A 13,071-nucleotide genomic window follows, 5' to 3' on the forward strand; every position below is an offset into this window, starting at 1 on the left:
ACCCGGTGTTTCCGGGTGGCATGGGAGAGGTGGCCTGGCCCGGCCTGGGGCTCCCCGTGTTACCTTTCTGTTTCTCCGGGCAAAGGGCCAGAGGCCTCTCGGGGGTGCCCTGAGCCAACGTTGACAGGGTGCCCACGCACACTGCCTGTGAGCTCTCCCGAGGCCCCGGCCTCTGGGCAGGGGCAAACAGCAGAACATCCTGGCAGCAAGTGATCTGGCTGGGGGCTCCTCTCCGCTCTGGAGGCCTGGATACCCGGGTTGCGGGTTCTGTTGGGTTCTGTTGCCGGCAGGTGACATCATTTCCTGGGGTTCGTGCTGAGGTCCCTTCCCCAAAACTTCCCAAGGGAATCTCTGGGTTTCTGACTGCTCGACCACCCCCCTTAGGCCATGTGCAGGCACAGTGACAGCCACACTGCCCAGCCCACAGCCCTGGGGAGGCCTGGGTGCAGCCAGGGCCTGAGCTCCGAGGACCCCGCTGCTCTCAGACCAGGCTCCTTCTTCTCATAAGTGGTGTGGCCCTGGACAAGCGTATGCCCCTCAGGGTTTCCCCAGTCTCTCCATCTGCAGAGTGGGGGTCATTCTCCCATCTGCTTCCTAGTTCTGTCGGCCTACGAGCAGCTCCATGCCTTTCCACCTGGGGCCGATATCACGTGGAGCTTGTGCGCTGAGACTTCAGAAAGAAAGACTCCATCCAGGGCTGACACAGCACAGAATGGGGCAGAACGAGGCCTGGATGCGCCGTGGTACCCAGGAAAAGGCACTCCCCCTCCTGACTGTTTTGAGACCCCGCATCCAAGTTGGAGGACCGAAAGGAAGACTCGAAGGTCTCCCTCTCTTATAGAAAAGAGTAGCCAACTTTCTGGTCCTCTGTTTCCATTGAGATTCTGTTCAAGTGTCCCAGCTCGGCTTCTGCGGGTGGCTGAGCTTCTAAGGGCTCCCTGCGTTCTTGTCTTTTCCTCTCCAAACCTTCCGTCCTTTTCCCCCTTCTGGGGTGGATGGGCGCTGTCGTTGCTTCTACCTTCGAGACAGATTGATGAAAAGTCTGGACCGTCGATTCCTTTCCTCTCTCTGGTTCCGTGTCTCTCTCTGGCTCTGTCCCTCTCTTTTCCCTTCTCGATTCAGTCTGTGTCTTCCTCTTTCTCTCTCGTGTGTGGATGGATGGATGCTAGGAATGCACATGTATATGATTAGATGAGGGTTATGTTTTAGGGATAGGTTAGAGGGAGAGAAAGGCTTTAGGTCGGAGTTGGTCATGGGGGAAGGGTCAAGGGTGGTGGTGGTGTTTCTTGGAATCTGAGTGCTGTGCATTCTTCGTCTCTTTCCATATGAACCCCTTCTCAGATACACCACTTGCAAGGAGTCTCTCATGTTCCGTTTCCTATCTTTTGCATTTCTGAATGCTTAGCTTCTCTGTTGTGAAGAGGTTCCATTGGATGGAAACCCGTTGGCGTACTTCGTTTTCCTCTTTCCCTTACTTGAAGAGACCCATTTCTACCTCCGCCCAGCAAATGGCAAGGAGACTCTGATGTTAAGGAGCCTTTGACCTACGCTTCTTTCTAGCTATCTCATGATATCAGTCTTTAGGGTGAGGTTTTTCCCCGATATTGAGGTGGTGTGAGATCAAAACCAATAGCGTTCTTCAGATGTAGCTGTCTGGTTTTCCCATGGACATTTATTGAAGAGGCTTTCTTGTTCCCATTTGGATATTCTCCCCTTCTGTGTCAGAGATGAGTTGACCATGGATGCCGGGGTTTGTTTCTGGACCCTCAACTTTATTCCATCGATCTGGATCTGTGTGTGTTGTTGTATTCCCAATAGCATACTGTCCTGCTGCTGCCGCTGCGGCTAAGTCACTTCAGTCGTGCCTGACTCTGTGCGACCCCATGGCCTGCAGCCTACCAGGCTCCTCCGTCCATGGCATTTTCCAGGCAAGAGTACTGGAGTGGGTCGCCATCGCCTTCTCCGATACTCTCCTGAGGATCCTAGTTTGGTCGTCTAATTTCCTTTCACACAACCTTGGATGTCCGTATCGGGGCTTTTTCGTCGGATTGTATTGACAATTTAGGCTCTTTTCTGTTTCCGTACCCCTTTTGCAATTCTTTGTTCGGTGCGAAAATGCATTGGCATTTTGGGAGGAATAGCATCGAAGCTGTGGATTGCCTTGTGGGGCTGTGACATCATTTTCCCAATAGGAATTCTTTCAAGCCCTGAGCACAGCTTCTCTTTCCAGTGGTTGGTGTGGGCTTGATCTTCCTTCTTCCATCTCTCGCCGTTTTGTCAGGACAGGTCCTTCCTTCCCTTCTGGGTCAGATGGACTCGTGGGTATCACTTCAGTGAATGGCATTGTCAGTGGGGGTGATAATTCCCTTCTCATTGGAAGACTTTGCTGTGAGTATTAGAAATGCAAGTGATTTCTCTTCCCCTTCCTCCCTGTCCATCTCTCAGAGCCACCGGGAAACAGAGGCCTCATCCAGGGTCACACAGGCCTGAGGGAGTGCAACTAGACTGTTGTTTCTCCAGGCCCTCAGTGCTGGACATCATCCGGGATACTCTGTGTGTGTCTTCCTCAGTCTGCTGTCCCTTCAGACCTTTCCCTAGTTTTCACAGGCTTGTCGTGTTGGTGTTCTTTGTCTGTTTGGAGACACATCCTTGAGAAGCTTTGTGTTTCCACTCATTCGTCTCGCGATGTATGACCTGTCTTTTGCTTTTGTAATGAGGTCTTTCCCACAGTAGATATCTTTGATTTTGCAAAGTCCACTGTATTCTCTGGGTTGTTTTGTGAGCTGCCTTTTCGTTTTGTGTGTGAAGACTCAAAGCACATGTCCGGTTTCTGCTCATTGCTCTTCTAGATTTGTGACAAGTTTTCATGGAAACTTTGTCTAGGGATAACTGGAAGTGAACTCGGTGTAAGGTGTCAAGTCTCCATCTCCATTCATGTCATGCCCTGCAGTTTCCAATTCCCTGTTCCTGAGTGGTTTTGGAGACCTTGTGGGAAGTTTGGTTGCATCGGAGTTTGCGTTTCCACCTTGAGTAGATTCACACTGTTCTGCCCTCAGGGACACTGTCAAGGGGGAGTGAGGAGCTGCCTGCACTTCCAGCAGTGACCACACGGTGGGGCGAGTGCTGCTCTCCCCTCTGGGAGCCCCAGGCCACAGGCATCCCAGTGAGGAGCCAGCTCTGTGCTCAGCTGAAAGGAGTTAGTCTCTCAGGAGCCTCTGAGCCCTTGCCTTTGGATCACCCAGGGTGGGCATTTGCTGTGACAGAAAAAATTGCCCTGAATTCCATGGACGGAAGAGCCTGGCTGTGTGGAGTTCGTGAGTTGCCGTGAATCAGACACAACTGAGGACACAAAAATTCAATAGACTAAAACACTTTTTGGGGGTGGGGGGAGTGAAAGGGGGTGATGTGGGGTTTTTTGTCTTATATAATAGCCGAGGGAAATCTAGTTTAAACCTAAATTCACATAGATGGGAAAGGTATAGCTCTCCGTCACCCTATTAAAAAAAAAAAAAAAAAAAACGACTTCACTTTTCTGAAAGCTTATTTAGTAGCTTCCTTGAGCAGTTCATTGTGAAGGATTTTTTTTTTTTCTGTGACATTGGCCTCATTAAAATGTACGGTTTGCCTTTACTGGATAATTTTGTTCATTGGTTTGTTAGGGAATCTTGGTAATATTTGAGTTTCCTGGGGAGTATGGTCACATGACCTGGCCCTGGCCAATCGGTGCGTTCCACCTCCCTGGCCACTGTGATTGGCTCCGGACTGGGGCAGTGCCCAATCGGGGCCCAGGGCCGGGCCTCACGTTGGAAGCCAGGGGAAGACGAGCTCTCGTCCTGCTGGGGTAGGGGAAGGGGTGGGGCCGGGGGAGGTCAGGCTCCAGCAGTGGGAGGGGCTTGAGGTCCGCCTGCGGCAGTTGGTGACCTTCCTGCTCCCCTCAGGGCAGAGCCGCCGGCCTGAGAATGAGGGCGCTGCTGAGCCCAAGGCGCTGGGATGGCCCGCTGCTGCTGTGGTCCCAGAGCTCCACCCGAGACCTGAGGGAGGCCGTCTGCCCGTGAGTCCTCTCCCGCTTGTCTGTCAGCTTGTTTGAACCATGCTGGGTTTTCTGCCCAGCTGGCTAAGGGGAGTCCCTGGAAATGCAAGGGTGTGGGTTTTGGCAGACTTCAGGGAAGACATGCCAGATGAGCCTGGGAGACTCCAGCTTAATCTGGATTCAGGAGATATCTCTTCGGGCCAGCTAGTAATTGTAGGATAAGCCTAATGAGTCTTCACAGGATGAAGAGAGTAACGTGCCAAGGTAGCAATCGATGTCCTCATTCGAGAGGATGAAGCTGGTGCTCAGAGAAGGGGGGAACTTGGCCACAGCAAGGAGGTGTGCACCCAGACAGAACCCCCAGATCCGGCCATTGGAGCTCAGGGAGGCCACTGGTGTGGCTTGTCCCTGTGGCAGGGGCCGAGGCACGCAGCCCACCCTGATTCCTGCGGGGGCCTGACTTGGGAAGTGCCATCTGGTAGCTTTGAGACTCACCAAACCAAATTGCACTGGAGAGAGGAAGGACACCTTCCTTCATCCACCCCCCACCCCCGCCGGATTCCCACATACCCTGACCCCTTTCTCTTGATTTCGGAGCCATTTCCAGAGTCCCGCTCATATGACCTCATTCGAAGTGCACTGTGGACGAGCTGCCATCTGCAGCTGCTACCACAGCAGCCAAGGGCTTTAGCTCCCGAGTACCTCCCTTCCTTTGGAACTTGGGGGCCCTCTACTCCCCACTTGCACACCACAGACCTTTGCTGAGGATTGTGGGGACCCTCACTCAGTTTGCAGCACGTTGTAGCCATCCCTGTCCTCTCAATACCTCCCTTGCCACTCAGCTTGTGAGCCCCTTTGGAGCAGCGTGGCCCACCTGGCTGCAACGGAAGAGACACAGCTGACAGTGAAACAACAGCTTAGATCTGACAGCCGGAAAGCTCTGTCAAAAGGGACCTCCCTCTTCACACCGTAGAGGCTGTAGGAGCCGCCAGGCTTTCGGAAGCAGTGCAGGGGCCAAAATGACTCCACAGCCGTTTTCCTTCCTGGGGAGGGTTCTGGCTCGAGTGGGAATGGCTCAAGTCTCCTAAGGTTCTGAAAGCCCACTGTGTGCAGATTCACGGTACACAGAGAGGAGAAGGTGGAGTCCTGCCCTGGAGGTGGTCACAGCTCACGGATGAGCCAGGCAGGCAGGCAGGCAGGCAGGCAGGGCATGAGAACACCTGAGCTGCCTTCATGAGTGAATGGTGTGGGGGCAGAGGAAGAGAAGCCGGTCTGCTCCCCCATGTGGTGCCCAGGGCAGGTTGTCCCCAGAGGAAACCCTTACGACGGTGAGGACTCTCACTGCTGTTTCCCAAGGGGTTCCGTCGGTGCGTGTCTTCCCCGGAGCGGTCAGGCCGTCTCTAAAGTACACTGGCCATGGGCATTGCCTCTCCTTGGAACTTCCCACGTGTTTCTCTTTTTTATGGAACAGTGATTTTTCTAGAGGGGTTCTGGGCCACAAGGTTGTTGGGTCATTTTCTAGCCTTCTGTCGTGAAGAACGCTTTCCTGGGCGTTGGGGTGGTTTGTTGTTCCAGCTCCCTTTCTTGGCTTCTTTTGGGAGCTGGTGCAACAAGAGGAGCTCAGCCTCTGCCTTCTGGCTGAGATGTCACCCTTCAAACAGCAATGCCTGCCTGGAGATAATGATGGCATTTGCCAAAAGGGCTTCGTTTGGCACATGATATCTTGAAAGGACGTACACCGTCCTGTCAGCTATCAAAGGCTAGTTCAAATGACATAAAAATGAGAACTCTCCAATGGAGTCTTACAGTAGGTGGAGAGTCCGAAAGAAACTCCTTCAGTCATTTCACTGAGAGTCATTGATTGGGGACACCAAGAATATAGGAAGGAATGCAGAAAGAAAAGTTGAAATTGTGTTCAGGATCGGGGGGGAGGGATGAACAGGGCGTGCTTGCCTTGAATCCAGGCTTTGTTGGGGGGTGGGGCATAAAGATCAAACGGGTCTGAAACCACAAAGTGGTGATGGTAACACAGTATCACCAGAGTCACACAACAGTGTTCCCAAATTGCAACAATGATGAAAAAGTTTACTAATCCCAACTTAACCAACAAAAATACACGAAACCATACAAAAAGTAAAACATCACCAGTAAGGTGGAAACAAACCAAATGCAAAGCAGTTCAGGGGAAAGGAACTCCATGTCCCCTGGGGGCAGACCGAGTTGACGGCGTCCACGGTGAGCCGACAGGGATGGAGGCGGCAGAGCCGACCGCTCCCCTGGACGTGGTGTTTCCGGCAAGGGCTCTGGGTCTCTGTCCAGAGCGGGGGCTCGTTCTTCCTGCAGGGGCGGGTGAGTCATCGTCGGCGTCTGGGTGTTGCGCGGGAGCCAGGGCAGGCTCTCCCTGCCGAGGCGGTGACTCCTCCTCTGCCTCGGGTTCTCCTGCCAAAGCCCGAGCAGGTACAGGTGCACGTGGAGGTGGAGGTTCTGGCTGAGGGGGTGGGACATCAGTGCCTGGGGCTGGGGGTCCTGCAGGCACGGAGATCCGATCTGCCCGGTGTGCTGGCCAGAACCCAGCTGGCCTGGTGTCTCTGCGAGGGCAAGTCTCGGTTCTCCATCTGCCCTCGGTGGATCCCTGGGTCCTGCACCTGGAGCCACCACCTCTGTAGGGACAGGTCTGGGAAGTGGAGCCTGGTTCCAGTTGGAGGCCAGTGCTAGAGCTGGGGGAGAAGCAAAGTTTGCCCACAGGCCAGCCTTGGCATGTGCGTATCCCGGGACAGAAAGCTTCCAAGAGATTCCCAAAGAATACCCAGGGTCGGATGTCTTTTGGGACTGAAGTGTGCAAGATGGGGGTGGGGGTGTGAGGCCAGCGCTTGCTGTAGGCCCAGCAGCATCTTTCGGGGACTCGTCCCTGTGTAGCTCAGCACCCCCTCCCCACACACTCCCGTGCACCAGCCCCAGCGTCCTCACCTCTGTGCTCTGGCGTGCTGGGCTCCAGGTCCTCCTGCTGCCTCAGAGGCCGGGGTTCTCGGGACTCCGGGTCGGAGCCGGGTGTGCTGAGCTCCGTGGCAGCCTCAGACTGGGCCGCCGGGTGTATCCTGGGCGGTGTCTCGGCAGCAGGCCTTCCCCGCCTCCGCTTCGCCCCCGGTGGGGCTGATGCCTCCGTGGGCACGCTCACCTGGAGCCTGCACTGGGCCTCAGGGGCGGGGGGGTGGTGCTCCGACCCCTCCCTCCAGGAGGTGGACGGGGTGTCCCCGTCCTCGGCCTCATCACGTGGGAAGCTCTGCAACGACAGTGACCGTCAGCCAGCCGTGCTGGGAGTTTTCCGAGCTGGGCCTGGCCAGTGGAGCCGCTGCTTCTGCCTGCTCGAACTTCTCTTCCCAGAAGGGTCAGAGACGTGTGTCTGCTCAGATCCCCACCCGGGAGGAAAGAGACCCACCTGAGGGTGTGAGGCCAGCCTGGGCGGCCGGCGCTGCCCGCACTCTCCCCATCCCAGCCAGCCTGCTCTCCCCTGGGGTGTGGACACAACTTGCCCGTCGGCTTCTGACCCCACATCCGCCTGGGCTTCCTTGAGGGAGACACACCCCGAGAAACCCGCATCCACACACACAGGCAAAGGACCCGGTGTTTCCGGGTGGCATGGGAGAGGTGGCCTGGCCCGGCCTGGGGCTCCCCGTGTTACCTTTCTGTTTCTCCGGGCAAAGGGCCAGAGGCCTCTCGGGGGTGCCCTGAGCCAACGTTGACAGGGTGCCCACGCACACTGCCTGTGAGCTCTCCCGAGGCCCCGGCCTCTGGGCAGGGGCAAACAGCAGAACATCCTGGCAGCAAGTGATCTGGCTGGGGGCTCCTCTCCGCTCTGGAGGCCTGGATACCCGGGTTGCGGGTTCTGTTGGGTTCTGTTGCCGGCAGGTGACATCATTTCCTGGGGTTCGTGCTGAGGTCCCTTCCCCAAAACTTCCCAAGGGAATCTCTGGGTTTCTGACTGCTCGACCACCCCCCTTAGGCCATGTGCAGGCACAGTGACAGCCACACTGCCCAGCCCACAGCCCTGGGGAGGCCTGGGTGCAGCCAGGGCCTGAGCTCCGAGGACCCCGCTGCTCTCAGACCAGGCTCCTTCTTCTCATAAGTGGTGTGGCCCTGGACAAGCGTATGCCCCTCAGGGTTTCCCCAGTCTCTCCATCTGCAGAGTGGGGGTCATTCTCCCATCTGCTTCCTAGTTCTGTCGGCCTACGAGCAGCTCCATGCCTTTCCACCTGGGGCCGATATCACGTGGAGCTTGTGCGCTGAGACTTCAGAAAGAAAGACTCCATCCAGGGCTGACACAGCACAGAATGGGGCAGAACGAGGCCTGGATGCGCCGTGGTACCCAGGAAAAGGCACTCCCCCTCCTGACTGTTTTGAGACCCCGCATCCAAGTTGGAGGACCGAAAGGAAGACTCGAAGGTCTCCCTCTCTTATAGAAAAGAGTAGCCAACTTTCTGGTCCTCTGTTTCCATTGAGATTCTGTTCAAGTGTCCCAGCTCGGCTTCTGCGGGTGGCTGAGCTTCTAAGGGCTCCCTGCGTTCTTGTCTTTTCCTCTCCAAACCTTCCGTCCTTTTCCCCCTTCTGGGGTGGATGGGCGCTGTCGTTGCTTCTACCTTCGAGACAGATTGATGAAAAGTCTGGACCGTCGATTCCTTTCCTCTCTCTGGTTCCGTGTCTCTCTCTGGCTCTGTCCCTCTCTTTTCCCTTCTCGATTCAGTCTGTGTCTTCCTCTTTCTCTCTCGTGTGTGGATGGATGGATGCTAGGAATGCACATGTATATGATTAGATGAGGGTTATGTTTTAGGGATAGGTTAGAGGGAGAGAAAGGCTTTAGGTCGGAGTTGGTCATGGGGGAAGGGTCAAGGGTGGTGGTGGTGTTTCTTGGAATCTGAGTGCTGTGCATTCTTCGTCTCTTTCCATATGAACCCCTTCTCAGATACACCACTTGCAAGGAGTCTCTCATGTTCCGTTTCCTATCTTTTGCATTTCTGAATGCTTAGCTTCTCTGTTGTGAAGAGGTTCCATTGGATGGAAACCCGTTGGCGTACTTCGTTTTCCTCTTTCCCTTACTTGAAGAGACCCATTTCTACCTCCGCCCAGCAAATGGCAAGGAGACTCTGATGTTAAGGAGCCTTTGACCTACGCTTCTTTCTAGCTATCTCATGATATCAGTCTTTAGGGTGAGGTTTTTCCCCGATATTGAGGTGGTGTGAGATCAAAACCAATAGCGTTCTTCAGATGTAGCTGTCTGGTTTTCCCATGGACATTTATTGAAGAGGCTTTCTTGTTCCCATTTGGATATTCTCCCCTTCTGTGTCAGAGATGAGTTGACCATGGATGCCGGGGTTTGTTTCTGGACCCTCAACTTTATTCCATCGATCTGGATCTGTGTGTGTTGTTGTATTCCCAATAGCATACTGTCCTGCTGCTGCCGCTGCGGCTAAGTCACTTCAGTCGTGCCTGACTCTGTGCGACCCCATGGCCTGCAGCCTACCAGGCTCCTCCGTCCATGGCATTTTCCAGGCAAGAGTACTGGAGTGGGTCGCCATCGCCTTCTCCGATACTCTCCTGAGGATCCTAGTTTGGTCGTCTAATTTCCTTTCACACAACCTTGGATGTCCGTATCGGGGCTTTTTCGTCGGATTGTATTGACAATTTAGGCTCTTTTCTGTTTCCGTACCCCTTTTGCAATTCTTTGTTCGGTGCGAAAATGCATTGGCATTTTGGGAGGAATAGCATCGAAGCTGTGGATTGCCTTGTGGGGCTGTGACATCATTTTCCCAATAGGAATTCTTTCAAGCCCTGAGCACAGCTTCTCTTTCCAGTGGTTGGTGTGGGCTTGATCTTCCTTCTTCCATCTCTCGCCGTTTTGTCAGGACAGGTCCTTCCTTCCCTTCTGGGTCAGATGGACTCGTGGGTATCACTTCAGTGAATGGCATTGTCAGTGGGGGTGATAATTCCCTTCTCATTGGAAGACTTTGCTGTGAGTATTAGAAATGCAAGTGATTTCTCTTCCCCTTCCTCCCTGTCCATCTCTCAGAGCCACCGGGAAACAGAGGCCTCATCCAGGGTCACACAGGCCTGAGGGAGTGCAACTAGACTGTTGTTTCTCCAGGCCCTCAGTGCTGGACATCATCCGGGATACTCTGTGTGTGTCTTCCTCAGTCTGCTGTCCCTTCAGACCTTTCCCTAGTTTTCACAGGCTTGTCGTGTTGGTGTTCTTTGTCTGTTTGGAGACACATCCTTGAGAAGCTTTGTGTTTCCACTCATTCGTCTCGCGATGTATGACCTGTCTTTTGCTTTTGTAATGAGGTCTTTCCCACAGTAGATATCTTTGATTTTGCAAAGTCCACTGTATTCTCTGGGTTGTTTTGTGAGCTGCCTTTTCGTTTTGTGTGTGAAGACTCAAAGCACATGTCCGGTTTCTGCTCATTGCTCTTCTAGATTTGTGACAAGTTTTCATGGAAACTTTGTCTAGGGATAACTGGAAGTGAACTCGGTGTAAGGTGTCAAGTCTCCATCTCCATTCATGTCATGCCCTGCAGTTTCCAATTCCCTGTTCCTGAGTGGTTTTGGAGACCTTGTGGGAAGTTTGGTTGCATCGGAGTTTGCGTTTCCACCTTGAGTAGATTCACACTGTTCTGCCCTCAGGGACACTGTCAAGGGGGAGTGAGGAGCTGCCTGCACTTCCAGCAGTGACCACACGGTGGGGCGAGTGCTGCTCTCCCCTCTGGGAGCCCCAGGCCACAGGCATCCCAGTGAGGAGCCAGCTCTGTGCTCAGCTGAAAGGAGTTAGTCTCTCAGGAGCCTCTGAGCCCTTGCCTTTGGATCACCCAGGGTGGGCATTTGCTGTGACAGAAAAAATTGCCCTGAATTCCATGGACGGAAGAGCCTGGCTGTGTGGAGTTCGTGAGTTGCCGTGAATCAGACACAACTGAGGACACAAAAATTCAATAGACTAAAACACTTTTTGGGGGTGGGGGGAGTGAAAGGGGGTGATGTGGGGTTTTTTGTCTTATATAATAGCCGAGGGAAATCTAGTTTAAACCTAAATTCACATAGATGGGAAAGGTATAGCTCTCCGTCACCCTATTAAAAAAAAAAAAAAAAAAAAAACGACTTCACTTTTCTGAAAGCTTATTTAGTAGCTTCCTTGAGCAGTTCATTGTGAAGGATTTTTTTTTTTTCTGTGACATTGGCCTCATTAAAATGTACGGTTTGCCTTTACTGGATAATTTTGTTCATTGGTTTGTTAGGGAATCTTGGTAATATTTGAGTTTCCTGGGGAGTATGGTCACATGACCTGGCCCTGGCCAATCGGTGCGTTCCACCTCCCTGGCCACTGTGATTGGCTCCGGACTGGGGCAGTGCCCAATCGGGGCCCAGGGCCGGGCCTCACGTTGGAAGCCAGGGGAAGACGAGCTCTCGTCCTGCTGGGGTAGGGGAAGGGGTGGGGCCGGGGGAGGTCAGGCTCCAGCAGTGGGAGGGGCTTGACGTCCGCCTGCGGCAGTTGGTGACCTTCCTGCTCCCCTCAGGGCAGAGCCGCCGGCCTGAGAATGAGGGCGCTGCTGAGCCCAAGGCGCTGGGATGGCCCGCTGCTGCTGTGGTCCCAGAGCTCCACCCGAGACCTGAGGGAGGCCGTCTGCCCGTGAGTCCTCTCCCGCTTGTCTGTCAGCTTGTTTGAACCATGCTGGGTTTTCTGCCCAGCTGGCTAAGGGGAGTCCCTGGAAATGCAAGGGTGTGGGTTTTGGCAGACTTCAGGGAAGACATGCCAGATGAGCCTGGGAGACTCCAGCTTAATCTGGATTCAGGAGATATCTCTTCGGGCCAGCTAGTAATTGTAGGATAAGCCTAATGAGTCTTCACAGGATGAAGAGAGTAACGTGCCAAGGTAGCAATCGATGTCCTCATTCGAGAGGATGAAGCTGGTGCTCAGAGAAGGGGGGAACTTGGCCACAGCAAGGAGGTGTGCACCCAGACAGAACCCCCAGATCCGGCCATTGGAGCTCAGGGAGGCCACTGGTGTGGCTTGTCCCTGTGGCAGGGGCCGAGGCACGCAGCCCACCCTGATTCCTGCGGGGGCCTGACTTGGGAAGTGCCATCTGGTAGCTTTGAGACTCACCAAACCAAATTGCACTGGAGACTGGAGAGAGGAAGGACACCTTCCTTCATCCACCCCCCACCCCCGCCGGATTCCCACATACCCTGACCCCTTTCTCTTGATTTCGGAGCCATTTCCAGAGTCCCGCTCATATGACCTCATTCGAAGTGCACTGTGGACGAGCTGCCATCTGCAGCTGCTACCACAGCAGCCAAGGGCTTTAGCTCCCGAGTACCTCCCTTCCTTTGGAACTTGGGGGCCCTCTACTCCCCACTTGCACACCACAGACCTTTGCTGAGGATTGTGGGGACCCTCACTCAGTTTGCAGCACGTTGTAGCCATCCCTGTCCTCTCAATACCTCCCTTGCCACTCAGCTTGTGAGCCCCTTTGGAGCAGCGTGGCCCACCTGGCTGCAACGGAAGAGACACAGCTGACAGTGAAACAACAGCTTAGATCTGACAGCCGGAAAGCTCTGTCAAAAGGGACCTCCCTCTTCACACCGTAGAGGCTGTAGGAGCCGCCAGGCTTTCGGAAGCAGTGCAGGGGCCAAAATGACTCCACAGCCGTTTTCCTTCCTGGGGAGGGTTCTGGCTCGAGTGGGAATGGCTCAAGTCTCCTAAGGTTCTGAAAGCCCACTGTGTGCAGATTCACGGTACACAGAGAGGAGAAGGTGGAGTCCTGCCCTGGAGGTGGTCACAGCTCACGGATGAGCCAGGCAGGCAGGCAGGCAGGCAGGCAGGGCATGAGAACACCTGAGCTGCCTTCATGAGTGAATGGTGTGGGGGCAGAGGAAGAGAAGCCGGTCTGCTCCCCCATGTGGTGCCCAGGGCAGGTTGTCCCCAGAGGAAACCCTTACGACGGTGAGGACTCTCACTGCTGTTTCCCAAGGGGTTCCGTCGGTGCGTGTCTTCCCCGGAG

The 13,071-nt window shown here is 54.5% G+C and overlaps 1 long non-coding RNA gene across 1 annotated transcript in view; it reads left to right on the plus strand.

Annotated features, from left to right (window-relative positions):
- The first annotated feature begins 3,937 nt into the window (after window positions 1-3,937).
- LOC145530001 (uncharacterized) overlaps window positions 3,938-13,071 on the plus strand; it is a 43,085-nt gene continuing 33,951 nt past the window's right edge. The window contains exons 1-2 of the long non-coding RNA XR_014071396.1: window positions 3,938-4,051; window positions 11,587-11,699. This is a non-coding gene — a long non-coding RNA (uncharacterized LOC145530001). The remainder of the gene's footprint in view (window positions 4,052-11,586; window positions 11,700-13,071) is intronic.

The sequence above is a fragment of the Giraffa tippelskirchi genome, chromosome 12 (genome assembly GCF_054371585.1).
Source record: "Giraffa tippelskirchi isolate mGirTip1 chromosome 12, T2T-mGirTip1v1.2.pri, whole genome shotgun sequence".
In the NCBI taxonomy this organism is placed as follows: Eukaryota; Metazoa; Chordata; class Mammalia; order Artiodactyla; family Giraffidae; genus Giraffa; species Giraffa tippelskirchi.